Here is a 20,798-nt window from a genome sequence, read left to right as displayed (position 1 = left end):
GTTGTAGGGACAAACAAGCAGTGATAGAAGCAGATCATCAAAAGATGTCAACGACAATAGTACAATAGAACACATAGGTGTTAAAGTTAAAGTTGGTGATATTATCTAAACGAATGTGCTAATTAAGAATGGATGGTAGGGCACTCAAGGTATCATCCCAGGTTTGCCTGCCGGCCGCAATGGTGGCTTTTCACACTGTATTGCCCCAATTCCGCGGCATTAATTAGGCATTCCTGGGAAACACATCATTTCCATGGCAGGTGAGGTCTCATTCACCATCACCTTGTGCTTCATCTTGCCAGTGCCACATTTAAAGTGCAGCTGTGCGCACACCTCTCAGTGCTCCCAGTCCAGGACTGCTGCGTGGGTGATAGGACAGCTCTGAAAGGCAAAAAGACTGCAGCTCCCCCACTTCAGTGACACGTCCCTCAAGCGCCTTTTGAATGCCATGGGGGCCCGCCGTGATGCCCTCTGCCCCTGCTCTGGCTGCAGGGTGGGCAGCTGCATTGCCAATCCAGCATGTGTAGCGGTGGCAGCGATGGCCAGCGCCAATGCCCGCAAAAGAGGACAGCTACCCAGTGCCGCTACAGAATGAATGTTCTCACCCGTTCCTCGTTCCAGGGTAACTCACTGTTCTCATCACTTTCAACTCACACACTCACAAATCCATCGCGCATCCACAGGGATCTCACACCCCAAGGGACAACATCACTATCTCTCACACACACCCTCACATCTCCATCAGGCTCATGCCTCTTGAGTTCACTTCCTCATCCTGTCCATGGCTCCGCTCACCACGCAAACATTCCACACAGTGCCTTGTGTCCCGCTCAGACCCTCCCCGTCTGTTTTCAATCAGGAGAAGCCTGCTCACATCCAGGTCCTCACCTCCAGCCAAGTGGGCGCCTCCTCCCTTGAAGAAGCTCGAAGTAAGAAGCCTGGAAGACCCCTCACCGCGCTTACCCACACCCTCCACCAGCGCAGAGACAGATACCTCATTGGGGCCTAGGTCTGCAACATGCTCGGGTTCACAGTCTGGTGGTCACCACATGGACACGTGTCCACAGCAGGAGGAGGAAGGTTCGGCCGAGCTCCGCAGCACTTGGAGGACTGCCGGGAAGAGCCATCTGGAAAATCTGAGTCAGGTGACGAGCCTCTGGATTTGCCCTTCTAACTCATCCTGGAGAGTTAACAGAAGGCATGGGAACATGAGGCAGAGGTGTTGGAAGCCCTTAACAGATGGCACGTGAGTCGGAGGAGTGCATCCGCTTGCCCTCTGGTGAAGTGGTGCCCACGTGTACATGTATGGGGGTCTTCATGTGGAGGATGGTGGATGCCACGGGGACTCTGGTCCAGCAGAGTGCGGAGATATGTGCAGACCCGCGCTTCATCGCGGGAGCCACGAGTGGGTTCCTGCAGTGGCGACGTGAGAGGGAAATGGGGCACCTCGACCTCCCTCCAGCAGCTCCTTCCTCTCAAGGAGTCAGGCCGGTGCCCCGGGCACCAGAAGGGGGAAGGAGTGGCAGCTGGTCACCCACTCAGGAATCTTAGAGGCTGTCCTCTCCCTCCGAGCCCCCCCTTTGCCTGTCAGTCCTTCAACCTCGTCCTCTGTTATCCAAGGTGGGGGGGGAGTTGGGCGGGAGTGGGGTTGCGGGGGGGGGGGGGGGGGGGGGGGGGGGGGGGAGGGGATGGTGTTGGGGGGGGTGGGGGAGTGGTGCAGCTGGCCAACAAGTGATTCTGGAGGGAAAATTGTGTGTGTGTGGCAGGGCCTTTTGGAGTCTCGTGCGAGCACTCTCCCACACACGCCGGTCCTTCATGTATCACACTCACCTCAATGTCCAAGGCATTTTGAATGCTGCCTCCTGGGTTTTGCTTTCAGTTGTCCATCTGAGCTGACCTGCAACTCCGCCCACCCACTGATCACACTCCCATGCAGCGCCTATTCCCACCCAACATGACTTTCGTTTCACTTTCGATTTGGACAGAATGGTCTGGATTCACTTTTTCGTAAGCACTCCAATCTTTTCCCCTCCCCCAGTCACCCATTTTCTTACCCCCTGGCATCACCTTCCACCTCCCCGCCGTGACCTACCAGCCACAACCCTTTTCCTTTGGGGATGTCCAGGTGAATGTGCACGTTTCCTTCCATCCCGAAAATCCCAGCCCTATCCACTATCACCTCCGTGATCTCCTCCTTCCCACCCCAGGGTCTGTGTCTGCCTCCGAGTCATCACCAACCACCCTGACCCTCCCACCCTACTGCCTCGGTCATTCTCACCATTCTCTTGTTCCACGACCACCTTCCGTTTGCTCCCTAGGAGGCAGTCATGGGCTCATCAGAGCTGTCCATTACATGTTCATCTGGACATCCCCGCTCTCCCCCGGACACCTTTCCCCTCTGGACTCCTTCCCCCCCTACCCCTTGGAATCCCTTCCCCCCTTGAAACCCCTTCCCTCCTTGGAACACCTTCTCTTCCTGGACTTCACCCCACCCCCTTTGGTCCTCCCCACTGCTGGACTCCACCCTGCTTAGTCCTTCCCCCTTCCTGACTCCCTCAGATGCCTTTACTTCTTCCGCCACCCTTAGTCCTCCCCCGTCCCCCCTCTTTCCTCCAGACTTACTTCTTCTTCCAGACTTACTTCTTCCTCCACCCTTAGTCCTTCCCACTTCCCGACTCCTTCCTCCACCCTTACTTTTTCCCTCCAACCTTACACCCTCCCTCCCTCCCCTCTCCACAGTCCTTCCTCCCCACGGACTCCCTCCCCTCTCCACATTCCTTCTTCCCTTCATACTTCCGCCCCTCTCTGCACTCCCCCCGTCTTCCGAACCCCTTCCCTTACAACTTCCACCCCCTCTTACAATGACCTCCCCAGTTGTCGTCCTCTCCCCTGTTACTCCCTCCTCCTCCCAACCTCCTGTCCTGACACCTTCATTCCCCTGCCTCCCAACCTCACCCCATCCCGACAACTTTTCCTCTTCCAATCAATCCTAGACCTTCCCCCACACTCCCCACCAACCCCTCCCGCACCCCCTCACCCACTGGTACATCTTCCACTCCCAAAAGCAGCTGGACTTCCCCTCCACCCCCTTGAGCATCATCCATCGTGAGCAGACCCTCAGTGGTGACTTTCCAACTCCCGTGTCCTTGAGAATCCACCCAGCATGCCGTGGTTGTTTCTCCAGTTTGCTGCTGGTGTCAGGCTCCAGTATCTTCTGCTCCTCTGATGTCCACGATGTGAGCAAGGCCCTGGTGGTAAGTCCCAGCTTCAGCACATCACACTCGTCAAGACGTGATCTGCACCGGCATGTAATCATTACAATGAGGTTGCGGGGAATCCAGCCCACCATCGATGGGCTGGCAGACAATCGCAAACTGGTTTCACGGCCTTCTCGCCATATTGTCCACTCATGCCGCTGAGCACGCCCAACACCAGCGGCAATGGACAATACGCTCATAGGAACAGACAAAGTCCATTTAATTCCAAGAACCAGTGCTGCCATTCAAGTAGATCATGCCTCATCGCTGTCTTAACTCCATCGATTTGCTTTGATTCCATAGCTCCTAATCACCTCGGCTAACAAAAATCTACCAAGGTTTTTTGTTAATTCATTCATGGGATGTTGGGCTTCACTGGCCAGGCCAGCATTTATTGCGCATCCTTATTTGCCCTTGAGAAGGTGGTGGTGAGTTTGCCTTCTTGAACCACTGCAGCCCATGTGGTGTAGGTACACCCACAGTGCTGTTAGGCAGGGACTTCTAGGATTTTGACCCAACGACAGTGAAGGAATGGCGATACATTTCCAAGTCAGGATGGTGAGTTACTTGGAGGGAAACTTCCAGGTGGTGCTGTTCCCATGTATCTGCTGCCCTTGTCCTTCTAGCTGGTAGTGGTCGTGGGTTTGGAAGGTGCTGCCTCAGGAACCTTGGTGAGTTTCTGCAGTGCATTTTGTAGATGGTGCACACTGCTGCCACTATTCGCTGGTGGAAGGAGTGAATGTTTGTGGATGGGGTGCCAATCAAATAGGCTGCTTTGCCCTGGATGGTGTCAAGCTTCTTGAGTGTTGTGGGGGCTGCACTCATCCAGGCAAGTGGGGAGTATTCCATCAAACTCCTGAATTGTGCCTTGTAGATGGTGGACAGGCTTTGGGGAATCAGGAGGTGAGTTACTCGCAGCAGGATTCTTAGCCTCAGGATTTATATGGCTATCCAGTTCCATTTCAGATCAATGGTCACCTCCAGGATGTTAATAGTGGGGGATTCAGTGATGGTAATGCCATTGAACGTCAAGGGGTGATGGTTAGATACTCTCTTGTTGGAGATGTTCATTGCCTGGCACTTGTGTGGTGCTAATGCCACTTGCCAATTGTCAGCCCAAGCTCAGAATTGAAGTATTCTATTGATTCCCTGACAGCTTTTTCTGAAGGAGAGGGTTGCAGGTTTCCAGTTCCAGGTATGGAATTTTACGCTGGTGGGATTTTAAGGTCCTGCTGAGTTCAATGGACTTTTGAATGGCTCGCCGCATTTTACCCCTGCCGTGGCGGGGTCATAAAATTCCACCCCAGATTTCGGAATGGCGGAGGAAGTTCCAAAGAAGAGTCATATTGGAGATGAAACATTAACTCCGTTTCTCTCGCCACAGGTGCTGTCAGACCTGCTGAGTCATTCCAGAATTTTCAGTTTTTGTTTCAGATTCCCAGCACCTGCAATATTTTGCTTCTAATTTTAAGCTCGCACCTCCTTGCTCTGGACTTGCCCTAGCAGAGCTAACAGTTTCTCTCTATCTGCCCTATCAACTCCTTTCATCATCTTAAACACCTCAGCTAACATCCACTGTTGAGTCTTTGAATCAATCCAGACATCCCCTGATAATTAAATGTCGATTTTTAACCGTGATTAACCACGATGAAACACTTGATATGAGGAGATTCATTTCCCTTACAGTCTCTGTTGAACACAGGAGCAGCTAGAGGCTGAACTGAATCATTGCATTCAGCAAGCTCTCTAGGTTAAAGGTTTGGATTTTCCACAGTGCCTTGGGATACAGCGTGATTGCTAAGTGTATTTGGTAAGATCCTTCAGGGGCCCTGCAATAGTTGAATTTCCTGCTTGCTCCAACATTGACTTTGATGCCTTGCAATACATCATGCTTTCGGTTTAAGCATGATAATAGATTGCCTCATTCTTGTTCCTGTTGGCTGTTTTTCCTGTTGTGTTACATAAACTCTTGTGCAAGTTTCACCACATCAGAGTGTGCCAATGCTCAGCTGAATGCAAATCTCGGTTACAGTAAATACTTTTTCCCTTGCACTTTCTTCCCTCTTTGTTTCCACTCTCCCTTTCTTTCCAAGATTGGAAAAGTACTGTAAAACCCAGGCCTCCCACCCCGGCCCCTATCCCCATCTGCCTGCTTAGGCAGATGTGAAAGATCCCACTGCGCTATTTTGAAGAAGAGAAGGGGAGATCCCCACCTTTCCCCTCCTCCCCAGTGTCCTGGGTCATTCTTTATTCCCCGACTAACATCCCCTAAAAATAGAGCAGGTCATTTATCTCATTACTCTTTTCTGGGATCTTGCTGTGTGCTTAGGAACAGGAGCAGTCCATTCTGCCCCTTAATTACTAAGATCAAGACTGATCTGCATGCTAATTCTATCCATCTGCCTTGGCTCCAATTTCCTTAACAACCTTAACCCATCAAAAAGCAATTGATCTCAGATTGAAATCAACGGAGGTAGAATCCGCTGGTTTGCTTTTGTGGGAGTCAGTTTGACACTTCTCTATCTCTCTTTGAACGACGGGGTGTTTCCCAACTTCTCTACTGACTGTCCTGGCTCTGATTTGATTCAAGTTTATGTCCCTATGTCCTGGCCTCACTCCCAACCCCCCATCTCCACTAGTGGAGAATTTTTCTATCCTCTCAATCCCTTCCTTTGAAAATCCTAAACCCTCAATCAAATCATCCCTTAACCCTCTACAACCCAGGCAATACAAACCTGATTTATAGAATCTCACCTCGTCATCGAACCCTTGGGGCAGAATTTTATGACAGCGGGATTTTTCGTTCCCGCTGAAGTCAGTGGGGTTTATAATGGCTCGCCGCATTTTAAGGCCCTGTCCCCACTGAAATAGGGCCATAAAATTCTGCCCTTGGAGCCCTGGGGCTGCATATTATGGCCCCCCCCCCACCCCTCCCCCACAACACCGGCAGTGGTGCTCATAAAATGCAGCCCGTGGTCTGCCCGCTCTATCCCTGCCCGCCACCGACCTCTCTCCTATTTTACAGGTGGCGGTGGAGGCGTCAGTCTGCCAGGCTGCCCGAGGGCCTTGTAAGGCCTGTAAGTGGCCAGTTGGTGGCCATTAAAGTGCCTCATCCCACTCCTGCCGCTATTTTACCCATGGCAGAGGGAGGCCCAGGCCAAGTGGGTAAGCAGGCAGCTTTTACTGGAAGAGCTGGTGTCGGGCAAGTGGGGGTATCTTGCTTGTGCCCATGAGAGGAACTCCGCATTGTAATATTTGGGTGTACAGATCTGAAAGAGTTAAGGTGTGGGACTGGAGAAACAGTACTGCCCACATGCTGTAAGGGAGAGTCCCATGCCCAGGAGTCTATTTGAAGAAAGCTCATGGCTTATACTGAGTAATATCTATAGTCTTGTACAACTGGAAATAACTATGTTCTTATAATAAACCAACTATTGTTCAGATGTCTTAACCTGCTCCTTAGCCAATCACAACCAACATATAACAGCCATCAACCCTTCTTCACCCCAAGTCTTTTTAAAATTAATTTATGGGATGTGGGCATCACTGGCTAGGCCAGCATTTGTTGCCCATCCCTAACTGCCCTTGAGAAAGTGGTGGTGAGCTGCATTTTGAGACGTTGCAGTCCCTGAGGTGTAGGTGCACCCATAGTGCTGCTAGGGAGGGAGTTCCAGGATTTTGCCTGCCTTTTAACCCTCCCACCCTGGCGTCTCAAACCTGGCCCCACACATCCTGTCACCCCCTTCCCCCACAACTTGTTGGGGCCTGACGGCCAGCTCCCACTAACAGGAGTGTGAAGATGATTGGAAAATATTTTTTTTACGCCATGTTGATTGAAGGATAAATATTGAAGGATTGGAGGATGCTTGGGAGGAACTCCCTTGTTCTTCTTTGATATACTGATGTGGGATCTTGTATATCTACGGTGAAGGCCAGACAGGGGCCTCGGTTTAATGTCTCATCTGGAAGATGGCAACTCCGACAGTGCAACATTCCCTCAGTATGACTGTGTTTCCTTGAGTACCTGCAAAGCAAATAAGGGGCTGCAGACTATTCAAAATCACTTTACTGAAGCCAGCAATGCCCAATCTGCAGAAAATCTGAGGAGCCATCAACTTACGTGGCCTTTCTAACAGCAATTCAGAGCTACTCCTTTTGGATTAGCTCTGGTACTGTATGCAAGAGAAATCCCGCAGTTACTGAAAATATTGGCCCTGATGCTTCCAGGACTGAGAGGCAAGAGCCATTGGGAAAGATTGAACAGGCGGGGGCTCCTTTCTCTAGGAAAGAGAGGAGGGAGGGGTGACCTGATCGAGGTCTTTAAATTTATGAAAGAGTGAATAGAGTAAATGTAGAGAAGGTGATGCCACTTATGGAGGAAGGGCAAAAGTAGGGGGGCCATAAACAGTCACTAATGAATCCAATTGGGAATTCAGGAAAAACATCTTTACCCAGAGAGTGGTGAGAATGTGGAACTCGCTACCACAAAGAATAGCTGAGATTAGTAGCATCAGGGGAAGCCTGAAAAGGAAGAAAAAAATATATATACATGTGGAGTGAAATAAAGAGTGTCAGAGGAGGCTTGTGTGGAGCGTAAACATGGGCCTAAATCACTTGAGACAACTGTCTTGTTCTACGTATAGTTTTACGTAATTTTCTCCAAGACTCTTAGCCTAGGAATTCTCTGGGGGATGATCTCAATGCAGTGCTGTAATTTTGGCAGAAACCATGATGATGCTCATGAAGTGGATCTCCAAAGTTAGGCCTGACACTCCACGAGGAGAATTCACCCTCTTAAGAACTGGTAACATTGCCATGAGTGGCATGCAGTCATTTTCAGGTCAGTGTGCTAGAAGGTAGGGAGAGACAGAAAATCAGGAAGCATGAGGAGAAAAGAGAAAAAAGAGTCAGCTGGGCCCAGTTAGTAAAATTTTGACCTCTGATTTTGAAGGTCTTGGTCTCAGGGTCCATTTTAGGATCTGATTCTCGGCTGATATGCCAGTGCAGGACTGTGGGAGTGCTGCACTGGCAAATGTGCCTTCATTGTGATGAGACTTTAATTTGAAGCCTCGTTCATTTCTCATTGTGGTTCAGGCATTTTGTGAATGATTCTGAGTTGGGGATTAAAGGCGAGCAGGTGTTCATCCCATTGCTGTCTGACTGGGCTGTGTACAATGTGTTGTAGACCTCTATGACTCTATAAAAACATGGCTGTCGCACTCGCTAACATAACCCCCTTTGTGGCATTTCAGAGTAACTCATTGTAGATGTGCATGCCTTGGGATGTTTCCAACAGACACACAGCAACAATTGCATTTATATAGTGCCTTTAACATAACAAAACATCCCAATTAAGGCGTTACTCCAACAAATAAAATTTGACGCTGAGCCACACTAAGACGTATTAGGACAGTGGAGCAAAAGCTTGGTCAAAGTGGAATGTCCAAAAGGAGGAGAGAGGGAGGCAGAGGGTCAGAAAGATCTTGGGAGGGAATTCCAGAGCTTAGGGCCTGAGCTGCTGATGGCACTACAAGAAAATTGCTATATTAACCTAGGTCTTTCTATTTACTTTCCTCTGATGCTCCTTCATTTGTTCTCCCACCAAGTTTAAGTCAGGAGTTCTAACTCGTGTTTATATCTTTACATTTATTTGTTCTTGGGATGTTGGCATCGCTGGCAAGGCCACAATTTATTGCCCATCCCCAACTGCTGCAGTCCATGTGGTGTAGATACAGACACAGGTCTGCTAGGGAGGGAATTCCAGGATTTTGATCCAATGAAGGAATGGCGATATAATTCCAAATCAGGATGGTGTGCTTCATGGAGTGGAACTTGCAGGCGGTGGTATTTCCATGCATCTGCTGCCCTTTGTTTTCCTGGGTGGTAGAGGTTGCGGGTATGGAAGGTGCTGTCGAAGAAGGCCTGGTGAGTTGTTGCAGTGCATCTTGTAGATGGTACACACTGCTGCACTGTGTGCGGTGTTGGAGGGAGTGAATGCTTAAGGTGGTGGCTCAGGTGCCGATCATGTTGCTTTGTTCTCGATGGTGCTGAGCTTCCTGAGTGCTGGTGGAACTGCACTCAGCCAGGTAAGTGGAGATTATTGCATCAGGTTACTGACCTGTGTCTTGCAGATGGTGGACAGGCTTTGGAGAGTCAGAAAGTGAGCTAATCTCTATAGAATTCCCAGCCTCTGACCTGCTCTTGTAGCCACGGTATTAATATATGGCTAGTCCAGTTCAGTTTGTGGTCATTGGTAACCCCTGGGATGTTGATGGTGGAGAGTTCAGCAATGGTAATGTCATTGATTAGCAGAATCTATTGGTGATTTTAACATAACAAAGAAATGAGGGGTTCACGAGCCAAGGCTGGTGGATTAAGTTAAGGTACAAATCAGACGTGATGGATGAAAGGGTTCAAGGGGCTAAATGGCCTCCCTTTGTCCTTATGCACTGAACATTATATGCAAGGCATCTCCAGTTGGCAGTAACTTGCTGGTTATGAAATTCAACCTTCCCAATTATTTATTTCCCAGGGATTAAACAGGCTATGAAATCTGCAGGATAATGACTGCTTTGGAAATTTTGAAAGGTTTTTTCAGTTCACTGGTTCGGCTGAATCCTCTGGAATTCTCGTAGAAACAAAAGCAGTTGATTCATCAGTGAGATTTGCTTAACACTAACGTGACAGGCATTGCCCTCCTAATGGTCCCCGGGTTAGACAACATACTTTCTGTGATTGCACAGTTAGCCATGGCCAGCACCAACGTTATTCCCACGCGAAACCTGTTGGTGTAATCAGGGGATTGTGGAACCAACTAAATTGTTCCGGCGGAGGACCGGCACCAGCTCGATGGGCTGAATGCCCTCCTTCGGTGCTGTAACCATTCTGTGACTCACTACAATCTAACCCCGAGAGAGTGGAGTGCTATGCGGGGCTGATTGTAGAATCATGTCCTCAGGGGTAATTTTAAAGTATCTCGCAAGGTATCAGGTGGAATGGAGGTGTTACACTCATGACAACAACAACTTGCTTTAATATAGTGCCTACTGTACATAGTAAGATGCTCCACAGGAACGATTCTCAAACAATATTTGACACTGAGCCACACAGAGAAATATTAGGTTAAAGTAGTTCCCTGACCTCATAGCAAAGAAGGAGGCCACATTTCCCCAAATTTCCAGTGAAAACCATTCAAAAAAAGTACTTCAGTGAAGTGCTTTGGGGCATCCTGAGGTCAAGAAAGGCACTATAGAAATGCAAATCCTTTTTTTCTTATCCTGATGGCTTCCATACTGAGGATACATGAGGGATGACTCAAGAGTAGCGGAAACCTGCAACTGTCTCCCCTCCAGATAACTGTTGAGGCTGGGGAGGTGAACTTGAAAGGTCAGAATTGTGATTGGGAGATATTTATGAGGTAGGGTGATTAATGGTTACGGAGCCAAAGACGGAGAAAAGATATATAAATCAGCTCTGACCTAACTGAATTTAGAAACGGGCTTGAGGGGCTGAATGGTTTCTTCCCATTCTTTTGTTACCATGTTGTTCCCAGGTTCCTAGCTTCCTCTGCTCCTGTGTTCCTGTGATTGTATGATCCAGCACTCCACTTTATGGAATGGATTTGGGGACAATTGGCTCATGCTTAATCTGGGACTTGCCCCAGAAACACTCACCATAAGCACTGCTCCCTACTGGGGCTACCACTGCAGTGAAGTATGGTAAGGGAAGGCAGAGACTCTCTTTCTCTGCAATTGTCTCACTCTGATGAGATCAAGGCTTTCCACACTGCATCCCAGTCTCATTCATTCTTTCCCAGAAGCTCAAAACTCTCTTTATCCATCTATCCTTCCTCCTACAATTTTCAGGTAAAACCCGAATTTCGTGTTTCTTGATTTAACACAATTATCCCCCTGCCTTTCTCTGCCTTCAACATGGGCTTAGCACCTCCACTTAAAACTTTTCCATCAATCAGTAAAAAGTAGCCCCTCAAAGCTCATCATCCAAAGTGTTACGCGTCTGGTGAAGGTCCTCACACACACATCTGGTTGACACTCAATTGAAAGCAACAATGGGCATCATAGCTGGAACTCTCCACTCAACACCCCTCCCGTGGCTTCCTGTCCTCATGAACATCACACCCCTACACGTCCACTGACTGATGAAAACTCACAAGCTGGTTGTAGCCATCCATGCTGCACCTCACCTGCCTCTCCACGATGACCTGTTCAACCCACCTACTGCCCACCTTCCATCTCGCTGCCCCTTATGGAGCACCCTTCCTCAGCAAGATCTACATATCCTTTGGACCAAGGAATGGGCAACACAGGGTAGTCACCAACAAGCTCTTTGTGACAAACCCCATCTGTCGAATGGCAGGCTCTGAACCAACACGATGAGAGTTACCCAGATTCAGGACAGTCCGAGACCCCTGTGCAGCCATCCTCCACTGCTGGGCACTCAGTACAAACCTCTTATGCACTTGTGGAAAGATATAAACAATGCTGCACGTTACTGAGGAGTGTCCTAGCTACGGACCAAGTAGTGGACTCAGAAAATGTGGAGGCTATTGCATGGCTTCGGAGATTTGCATTCACTAAATAAATAATCTGAAGTGTTGAATGGTTGTGGCCAAGTGGCTAACACACTGCTCTCTCAAACAAAAGCTTGTGGGTTCCAGTCCCATAGAGACTTGTCCACAAAATCCAGGTGGACACTCCCACTGCTGTACTGAGGGAGTGCTGCACTGTCAGAAGTGCTGCCATTCAGATGAGGAATGTGTGTGCTCCATCTGCCCTCTCAGGTGGGCATATGAGGTGCCATGGCTGCTATTTTGAGAAAGAGCAGATGAGTTCTCCTTGGTTTCTTGCCAAAGATTTATCCCTCCACTAACTAGAAAGACAGTTATTTGCTTCATTAGCACATTGGTCTGTGTGGGATTTTGCTATGCAACATTTGGCTACTGCGTTCCCTGTATTATAGCAGTGACTACACTTCAAAAGTACTTCACTGGATGATCTGAGGTCACAAAAAATGTATAAACCCAAGGTCAGGATTTGACAGGCCTTCCTGCCTGGCGGGATATTACAGTCCTGCCAAACTGAATGGAGATGTAAATGGCTTGCCACATCTGCCTGGGATGAGGAGGGAGGGGGGTGGGGGGGGGAGCTGAGGGGAGACATGCCGCTGCGGACCTGTAAAGTCCTGGCCCAAGTCTTTCTTTCTATTGTTAACAAACAGGCTTTCAATGGCTCCTTAAGCAGAAGTCCAACTGAAGCCCAACGGAGATCAGGGGATGTTCTATTCAGCCTTGGATACTATTACAGATTCACAATAACACCGGCATCTCAGATTCTGGCGTGGGATCTCACTGTGCACATAATGGCTGCTGCATTTGCATATAAAGCGCAGCAGTTCATTACAAAGCAGCCCCTTTGGGGAGATTCGATAGAGGTGTTCAAAATGATGATAAGATGTGGCGAAATAAATTAGGAGAAACTATTTCCACTGGCTGGACTGTCGGGAACTAATGGACGCAGATTTAAGATAATTACCAAAAGAACTAGAATGGAGAAAGGCATTTTACAGAGTAAGTTGTTATGATCTGGAATGTGCCATAAGCAAGAGTCAATAACGTCATTCAAAAACAAAAATTGGATAAATATTTAAAAGGAAAAATTTCTAGGAGTACTGGAAAGAGCTGTGGGAGTAGGACTAATTGGATAGCTCTGCCCAAGATCCATCACAGCATTATGGGCCCAATGTTTTCTTTATGTGCTGCATCCCTCCATAAGTGCTTTAATCTGCTCCCAAAACCAAGACTCTCTTGTGTTCAATGTTAAGCTGCTGTCGATTGTCATGATTTAACCGACAAGAATATTAGGGCCCACAGGGCCAACCGCTGGGAGGTGAAGCATCTGAAATTTCCTCATGTCTCAGGCTGTCTGCGGAATGATGCAGTTAATGTTATCCAGTACTGACTGGCTGCGTTCTGCAGATAAAGAAATCCCCATGAGCTGACAGCACAATGAACCACTCCTACCCACAGACTATTGCGTGATTTAACAGTTAATCTTCTCATGACCTTCAGGCTGCTTTGTGACCGACTCCACAGTGAAAGGAATTGATTAATACACAAGGAGATGTGGAAGAGATAAAAGATCTGAACAAAAATCAGGCATATAATGGACAGCTAGCCCGTTTGATATCGCCTTTGTTGAGAGTTTAAATGAATCCCCAAGTAGTTGCTGGGGGTTGGAGACTATCTCACATATTGACTAGAATCACAGAAATGGTACAGCACAGAAAGGAGGCCTTTCAGCCCAACCATACCATTTGAAAAGGCTATTGAATTAGTTCCACTCCCCTGTTGTTTCCAACCCCTGCCTCCCCAATCTCCCATAGCCCTGTAAATTCTTCCTCTTCAAGTATTTATCCTTATTGGAAGTTACTTCACAACCTACCTCAGCCTTCCTTTCAGGTGGCACATTGCCAATCATAACCGCAGTGTTCAGTTGTTCTGTGTTTAATTATGTGAGTCTGTTTACTATTGATGCTCACCATGCCTGATTGGTTAAGTCTAGGTGTGGACTCAGAGAAAAGTCAACAAAGCAGTAGAAAGAGCTGGTAGCCAGAGCAAGAAGTATGGAGTAGACATTTTAAAGCACTGTGAATAAAACCTGCAACACACATAGAAACCCATGTCACCTCTGCATAACTAATATAAAATACACAAAAATGACAACTCACTGGGTAAAAACATTCCTCAGCCTTTTTTACAAATCCCTCCATGGGCTCAGCCCACCCTATCTCTGCAATCTCCTCCAGCCCCACAACCCTCCAAGGTGTCTGCGCGCCTCTAATTCTGGCCTCTTGAGCATTGCTGATTTTAATCTGTAATTGGTGATGGTGCCTTCAACTACCAAGACCTTAATCTCTGAAATTCCCTCCTTAAACCCTTCTGTTTTCCTACTTCTCTCACTCATCATTTAAGACACTCCTTGAAACCTACCTCTTCCTCAAAGCTGCAGGTTCTTTGCTCTGATATCACCTTATATGGCTCGGTGTTATATTTTACTTTATAACGATCCTGTGAGACACCTTGGAAAGTTTAATTAAGCTGAAGGTGCTATATAAATATAAGTTGTTGTCCTCAATTTGTCCTGTCACCTTCAAAGGTTTGTCCATGTCCACATCCAGGGTTCCCTATGCCTGTGGTAGTGGTGTGTTACAGTTCACTCAGGGAGCCCATGTTGCTGTGGCAACATACATTTTTACATGCATGTGGTAGCCTGGAGCTACGGCTTGTGATGGTGGAGGCTCCAAAGTTCTTTCCATCACATGGCTGACCAGGAATCACTCCCGCTCAGCCTGCCTGCCAATGGTGTGAGTTGAAAGGATTTTCAGGTTGATACTCAACCTGTTTAGCTGTGTTATGAATGCGCCTTCCTTGGCCATCAAGTCCTGGGGTGACATTTGAACCCGGAGCTTCTGGCTCAGAGCTACAAGGCCTCCCTCTCTTTAAAATTGTAACTTTTTGTTTAAAATAGGAAGTAAAATTGGGAGGGGAGTTGTTATGACGCAACAGTTGGTAAAGGCTGAGTTGTTTAAATCTCAGAGGGGAACTTGAACAACTGTCATAACCTATATTTTCAAATGATATGTTTGAGATGTAGCTCTGAATTCAAAAATAAAACCACCAAGCCTCAAGAGGTTTTTTAAATAAAATTAAATTAAATATTTGTTAATTTAACAACAAATTTAAACACATACACATGTCTTCAAATGACTACCATAATAACTTTTAAACAAATCCCCAAATTAATCACTCCCAGGTAAATCTTCACCAAGGCAACAATAACCCATAGCCTTCAAACAGACCCCAGGCAAAGTACATTTGACCTTACAAATTCAAAATGAGGTTCTTTCCAATTTGCAAAAACAGCTGTTGGCTTATAGGCTGGTTAGATTTTATAAGCCTCTACCCCACACACACTAGCTCCTTTCGATTTATACCTAACTTCCCCTTTGAATGTAAATTTTCTGTTGTGTTACTAGGTTTTTAAATTTTATCTTTCCTAACAATAATCATTTCATTCTACCAATTTTATTTGCAATGTAAACACATTGCTTGGTGTCTTCCAGCTAGGTGCAAGATTTTACCTATTCTTTTGAATGGTTTATCAACAAATGCAAATTGGCTTTACCTTTTAACTTAATGTTTATCTAATTGACATCTCAAACTATCATACATCTAAGCATCCAGGCTAGCTGGCTTTAATACAATTAAGAGACACACACACAGATACACACATAGACACAGGCCCTATTACAATTCCAATTATAAAAAAAATTCCAATAACCTTATAGACATTAATCTCTTCATGGCAGGAGTATATCACCAGCCTGTCTGATATCAGCTGCTATTACAGTAGTGTCAATAGTTTCAGATGAGTCCACTAGTAATTAGAATATTTGAGGCTGGAGTCTATTCCACATACTGTCTACTTCAAACAAGGGGACCAAGTCTGGCAGAGATAAATAAAGGACACTCTGCCATGGGGATCTGATAGAGCAGGGCAGTGGAGGGGGTGGTGGGGCAGGGGGTGGCAGTGCTGTCAGGGCTGTTGAAGCACAAAAACAGGAGGAGAACAGTGACTCTGCACCCGTGAGATTTAAAGGTGGGCTGGATGCATGTAACCTGGGGCACAGGGCAGCTGGCTCAATTATGAGACGATCCCCTCAAATAAGGGATGGTCGGTCACCCTGGAGAGTGAATCAGATTACCCTGTAGCTTACTACTGGAGGTTATCCAAGCCTCTAAGGATTGCCCTGGAGATTCCAGGAATGGAAGATTAATCTCCAGATCGACCGTTGCTGCAAGCAAGCACCACGGAAGAAAGTCACACTGGAGCATTGGAAACAAATTCTGCCTGCTTTCTTTGAGTATATTTCCATATTAGTGATCAGTAATATTGGAGATGGGATAAAAGGTCGTTTGGCTTGGCGGGGTATTTGGCAGCCCCCTGGTGAAACCTTCATCTCCAGAATAGGTCCAACCAGAGTTGGCAAACTTACTTCCCACTGGTTTTTACCTCCCTCGGTACTATGCTGCATTAGGACTATCAGAGTGGACCTCATGCCGAAGTCCCAGACTTGAACCCACAACCTCCATGAACTTTGGTGAGGGTTAGAGTGGTGGGCGCAATTTGTAATGTAGCAGCTGGCACAAATGACCCCTCCACCCACTATGGGTTTTCTGGGCCCCTATGCGGAAGCAACATGAGTGTTACTTTTCCGCAAACAGGACTCTGCCGGCAAACCAAAATGAAGTTCTGCCACGCGCAAGATTGAGTAACGTGAATGCGAATTTCAGTGCCGGTGTAATGCCAGGTACGGAGGCTGTGTGTCCCAATAATTGGCAGATCATCACGAACACTTCGGCAGATCACAACAGGCAGAGTACTGGCCGGACTCAAACAACCTGTGCTTGCAAAACTCAGAACGTAATGTCTAACATTGGATTTACATGAGATTGGGCAGCACTTGTTGAACAATCCTGAGTGTGCTAATAGTTACATTACCAACCAATTTAAGATTATCAGTCAGGCTCACAACGTGGCTCACTTACACTTGCTAGAAGCTACATATGTCCATACTCAGGGAGGATGGTAGAGTGGAAAGTGAGGACAATGGGAATCCTATCATGGTTCTGGGAGGGGCATATGACATCCCACCTCCATCCAGTCACCAATACTTTTTCTAAAGAAAGAGTGAAAGTGTTCACTGGAAATGAAGACAACTTATTTTTAATGCCTCTATGAGTTTTCTGCCTGGGTGTTGTCTCACAGCAATGCTCAAAAGGTTCACTTTCCAGCCCTTGCAATTCCAGGACAATGCAAGAGCAATTGGGAGCCACCTACAAAAATATGTTTGATCTCTCAGCACCCCACCCACCCCAGCCTACTTCTATATCAGAACTCCTGCCTGTAAGTGCAAGCTCTCAAAAAAAAATTGCTTCCCATAACTTACAACTCACTATCACTTTCTCAAGCCCAGGGGGAATTAAATATTGGCTTAGCCAGCAACATTCACATCCCATGAACAAATAAAAGAGCTTCTGAAGGAGAGAGACGTGAACTCTTCAGGGTAACGACCAGAGCTCCAAGGTAAATTTAAGATTTGCAACCCCGTTCAGTCCGCAAGTATGATCCCGAGCTTTCAAGCAGCTGCCATTTTAATTCCCCATCCCCTTCCCAATCTGACCTCTGTCCTCTGCCTTTGGCATTGTTCCAATGAAGCTCAATGTAATTTCAAGGAACAACCCCGCACCTTTCAATTAGACACTTTACAGTCTTCCAGGCTCAACACTGAATTCAACAACTTCAGATTGTAACCACTGCTCCAACTTTTTTTCTGACTGCAGCTGCTGGTAATCTTTCTGCTCACATCTCCTCTAGGCCGCTCTTTTATTTCTAAACTCATCCCATTACCATATCCCTTTGCCTTGCCCGATCACCCCGTTCACCATTTAACCTCTCCTGCCCTCCAGCCATCACAGAGATTCACTTTTCGTTCTTTCCTCCTATCCCAGCGCTTGCTTTAAAGCTGTTAAAACTCTTAATCCTTTCATTGTTTTGAAGCGTTAGCTCTCTGTGCCAGAACTGCTAAGCAGTTCCAATTTTCTGTGTTTTTTAAAAAAATTCCGGTCCCAAGCACCCTCAATATTTTTGTTTTGGTTTAAATTGAAAGTCTCTTTACTGAGCCAGTATTTTTCCAGTCAAGGGCAGCTGTGGCTTTGCGTGCTCAGTTACGCTCGTCACGTCTGTATCACATGTTGGAGTCGTGATTTCTTGGGCCCAAGGGAGAGCTTCATGACCGTTTGAAACCACAGAGTTAACCCCGGCATTGCTAACACAGCAGAGATCTGTTGTGAGCTGGCCCTGCCTTGCGTGCTGAGCATTTCCTGTATAATCTCCTCAATATGAACAGACACCATGACTAAGCAACATGAACTTTGAACATTACCAGATGTGAAGAATTTTTAACCCTTTCCTTCGGGATCACTGATTTCTGAAAATCTGACAGGAATTTGGTGAGGGAGGAAGGGGAGGAGCAACTTTAACCCACTGTATAGGATATACCCCACCTGATTTTATCTCTCTTTAAATCAGACAGCACAGAAGGAGGCCATTTGGCCCACTGTGCTGTGCCGGCTCTTTGAAAGAGTTATCCAATAGGTCCTGCTCCTCATAACCCAGCATTGACGTTGAAATTATCATCAGTTGTTGTAAAAGCCCATCAGGTTCACAAATGTCCTTGAGGGAAGGAAATCTGCCGTGCTTACCTGGTCTGGCCTACATGTGACTCCAGACCCACAGCAATGTGGTTGACTCTTACGAACATACAAAGTAGAAGCAGAAGTAGGCTATTCAGCCCCTCAAGCCTGCTCTGCCATTTAATAAGATGATCTGTTTGTGTTTTGAGTTCTACATTTCCATCTACTCCCGATAACCTTCCATTCCCTTGCCTAACAAGAATCTATCTATCTTCCGAGGCAGTGAGTGCCAAAGTTGCACAACTCTCTGAAAGAAAAAAATTCTCCTCATCTCTGTCCTAAAAGGGCGATGCCTAATTTAAAAACAGTGCCCCTTAGTCCTGGACTAACGCGCAAGAGGAAACATTCTTTCCATGTCCACCTTGTCAAGACTATTCAGGATCTTATATACTTCAATCACCCTTCCTTCTTCTGAACTCCAGTGAAAACAAGCCCAGCCTGTCCAACTTATCCTCATAGCTGCCCTCTCCAATGGCCTAGCAAAGCACTCAGTTCATGAGCAATTCTGGATGGGCAACCACTGCTGGTCTTGCCAATGGCACCCACATCCCATGAAAGAATAAATAAAAATAATGGAATAGCAGCAAAGGTGTACCATGCCCATTATGTGCTCCCAATGAATGAGGCTCAGCACCATAGAGGCAGAGGTGGGCTGTATAGTGGGAGAGCGGGCACAGGGCTCAGCTGGTGGTGCAGGCATGTGCATTGGAAGTCATATTCTCACCCTGGCACCTCCATCTTTCCTTGGCAGGAAGCCTCGCCTAGCCCTGAGGCCTATACTGGAATCGTTAACTGCTCTGGCTGTGGTCAGCTGGCTCACCAGGCCTCAGCATCTTTCTGGTCTGGATGACTGAGCTCGACACACTGGGCAATCGGGAATCCCCTCCCATTCCTCTAAGCAACCATGCCTATTTTCAGGGGCTGTTCACTCAACAATCTGCATGTATATAGTGCCTTTAAAAGGTTCGAAGGCTATTCACAGGAGCGACCACCAAATAAAATTTGATACCAAGCCACATAAGGAGATAAGGACAATTTGGGATGGGTAGCAAATGCTGGGCTTGCCAGTGATGCTCACATCCCATGAAAGAATAAAAAGAAAGATTAGGACAGGTGGCTGAAAACTTGGTGAAAGATATAAGCTTTAGGGAGATTCTCAAAGGAGGGAAGAGAGGCAGGCAGGTTTAGGGGGAGAATTTCAGAGCTTAGGGCCTAAGCAGCTGAATGCATGGCCAGCAGCGGAGGGGCAATTAAAATCAGGAACACACAAGAGAGCAGGATGAGAGTGCAGTGTGGTAAGGAAGCACTCTTGGGCAAAACTTAACACTCTGGAATCTGTCCCACTTCCGTTATGATTGCAGGACGTGCCTTCAGCTAACTGGGTCACCTGTTCTGGACAATAATATTAAATCTAAGCTCAAGCTTTTTTGCAGAGACTTGAACAAAAATCTTTGGTGAATCGATAAAGATCCAGAAGTGAGTTCAGTGGATAAAATTAAGATGTTATTATGACTCTTTTAAAATAAAATAAATACCTATGGCCTTCACTTGGACACAAAAGATATTTAACTTAATTAAGAAATTATCTGAAAACTTTGGTGTCATTGGGCCAGCGAGTTCAGAGGATGAACAGATACACCGTGAGTTGATAACTTCCAGAACTTTCTGGATGATTTACAATGCTTTGCTGTTTGATTTGCGCAACCAGCACCTCACGCTCAACCTCCCTATTATGGGAGTGCTGGATTTACACATTATTTTCCCACTAAACTCGCCCTGCAAAGTTATGTCTGGTCATTAAGTGTATAAGTACTTTTTTTATCAATGTGGTAATTGTTAATGAAGTGCCTACAAACTCCTCTGGCCCAGAAAGGGAAATATTTATACTATTCAATCTAATTCCTGCACGCTGTCAATTGTTGTTTGAGAATTAAAAATATAAAATTTTAAATGCTTTTTTTAAATTACTTTTCCATTCTGTCTCTTTTCTCTCTCTCAGTTCAAACGTTCTTTATCTCTCCCTGTTTCTCTTTCTGCTTTGACTCTCACTCGCTCTATTCCCTTTCGCGTTGTGCCCCATTTTTCTCCATCCTTAGCTCTCATTGGCTAGACTGTTAGACCCAATGTTCACTGAGGTCCCATTTGCCCCATTACCCCCACTACACTGCTATTGGCTCGCACTTTCAGCAAGTTACAGGGCAAAACAT

The 20,798-nt window shown here is 46.8% G+C and overlaps 1 protein-coding gene across 2 annotated transcripts in view; it reads left to right on the top strand.

Annotated features, from left to right (window-relative positions):
• LOC121291562 (torsin-4A-B-like) overlaps nucleotides 1-20,798 on the top strand; it is a 102,856-nt gene that overhangs the window by 12,715 nt on the left and 69,343 nt on the right. Inside the window, exon 1 of one of the 2 annotated variants that reach the window (XM_041212925.1) lies at nucleotides 17,405-17,422. The exons of the other annotated variant lie outside the window; for it this stretch is intronic. The gene's annotated coding sequence lies outside the window, so the exon portion shown is untranslated. Of the gene's footprint in view, nucleotides 1-17,404; nucleotides 17,423-20,798 lie in introns of those variants that run through there. 2 annotated transcript variants of the gene reach the window in all.

The sequence above is a fragment of the Carcharodon carcharias genome, chromosome 19, assembly GCF_017639515.1.
Source record: "Carcharodon carcharias isolate sCarCar2 chromosome 19, sCarCar2.pri, whole genome shotgun sequence".
In the NCBI taxonomy this organism is placed as follows: Eukaryota; Metazoa; Chordata; class Chondrichthyes; order Lamniformes; family Lamnidae; genus Carcharodon; species Carcharodon carcharias.
The sequence above is the reverse complement of the archived record's forward strand: the minus strand, read 5'-3'. Positions and strand labels throughout refer to the sequence as shown.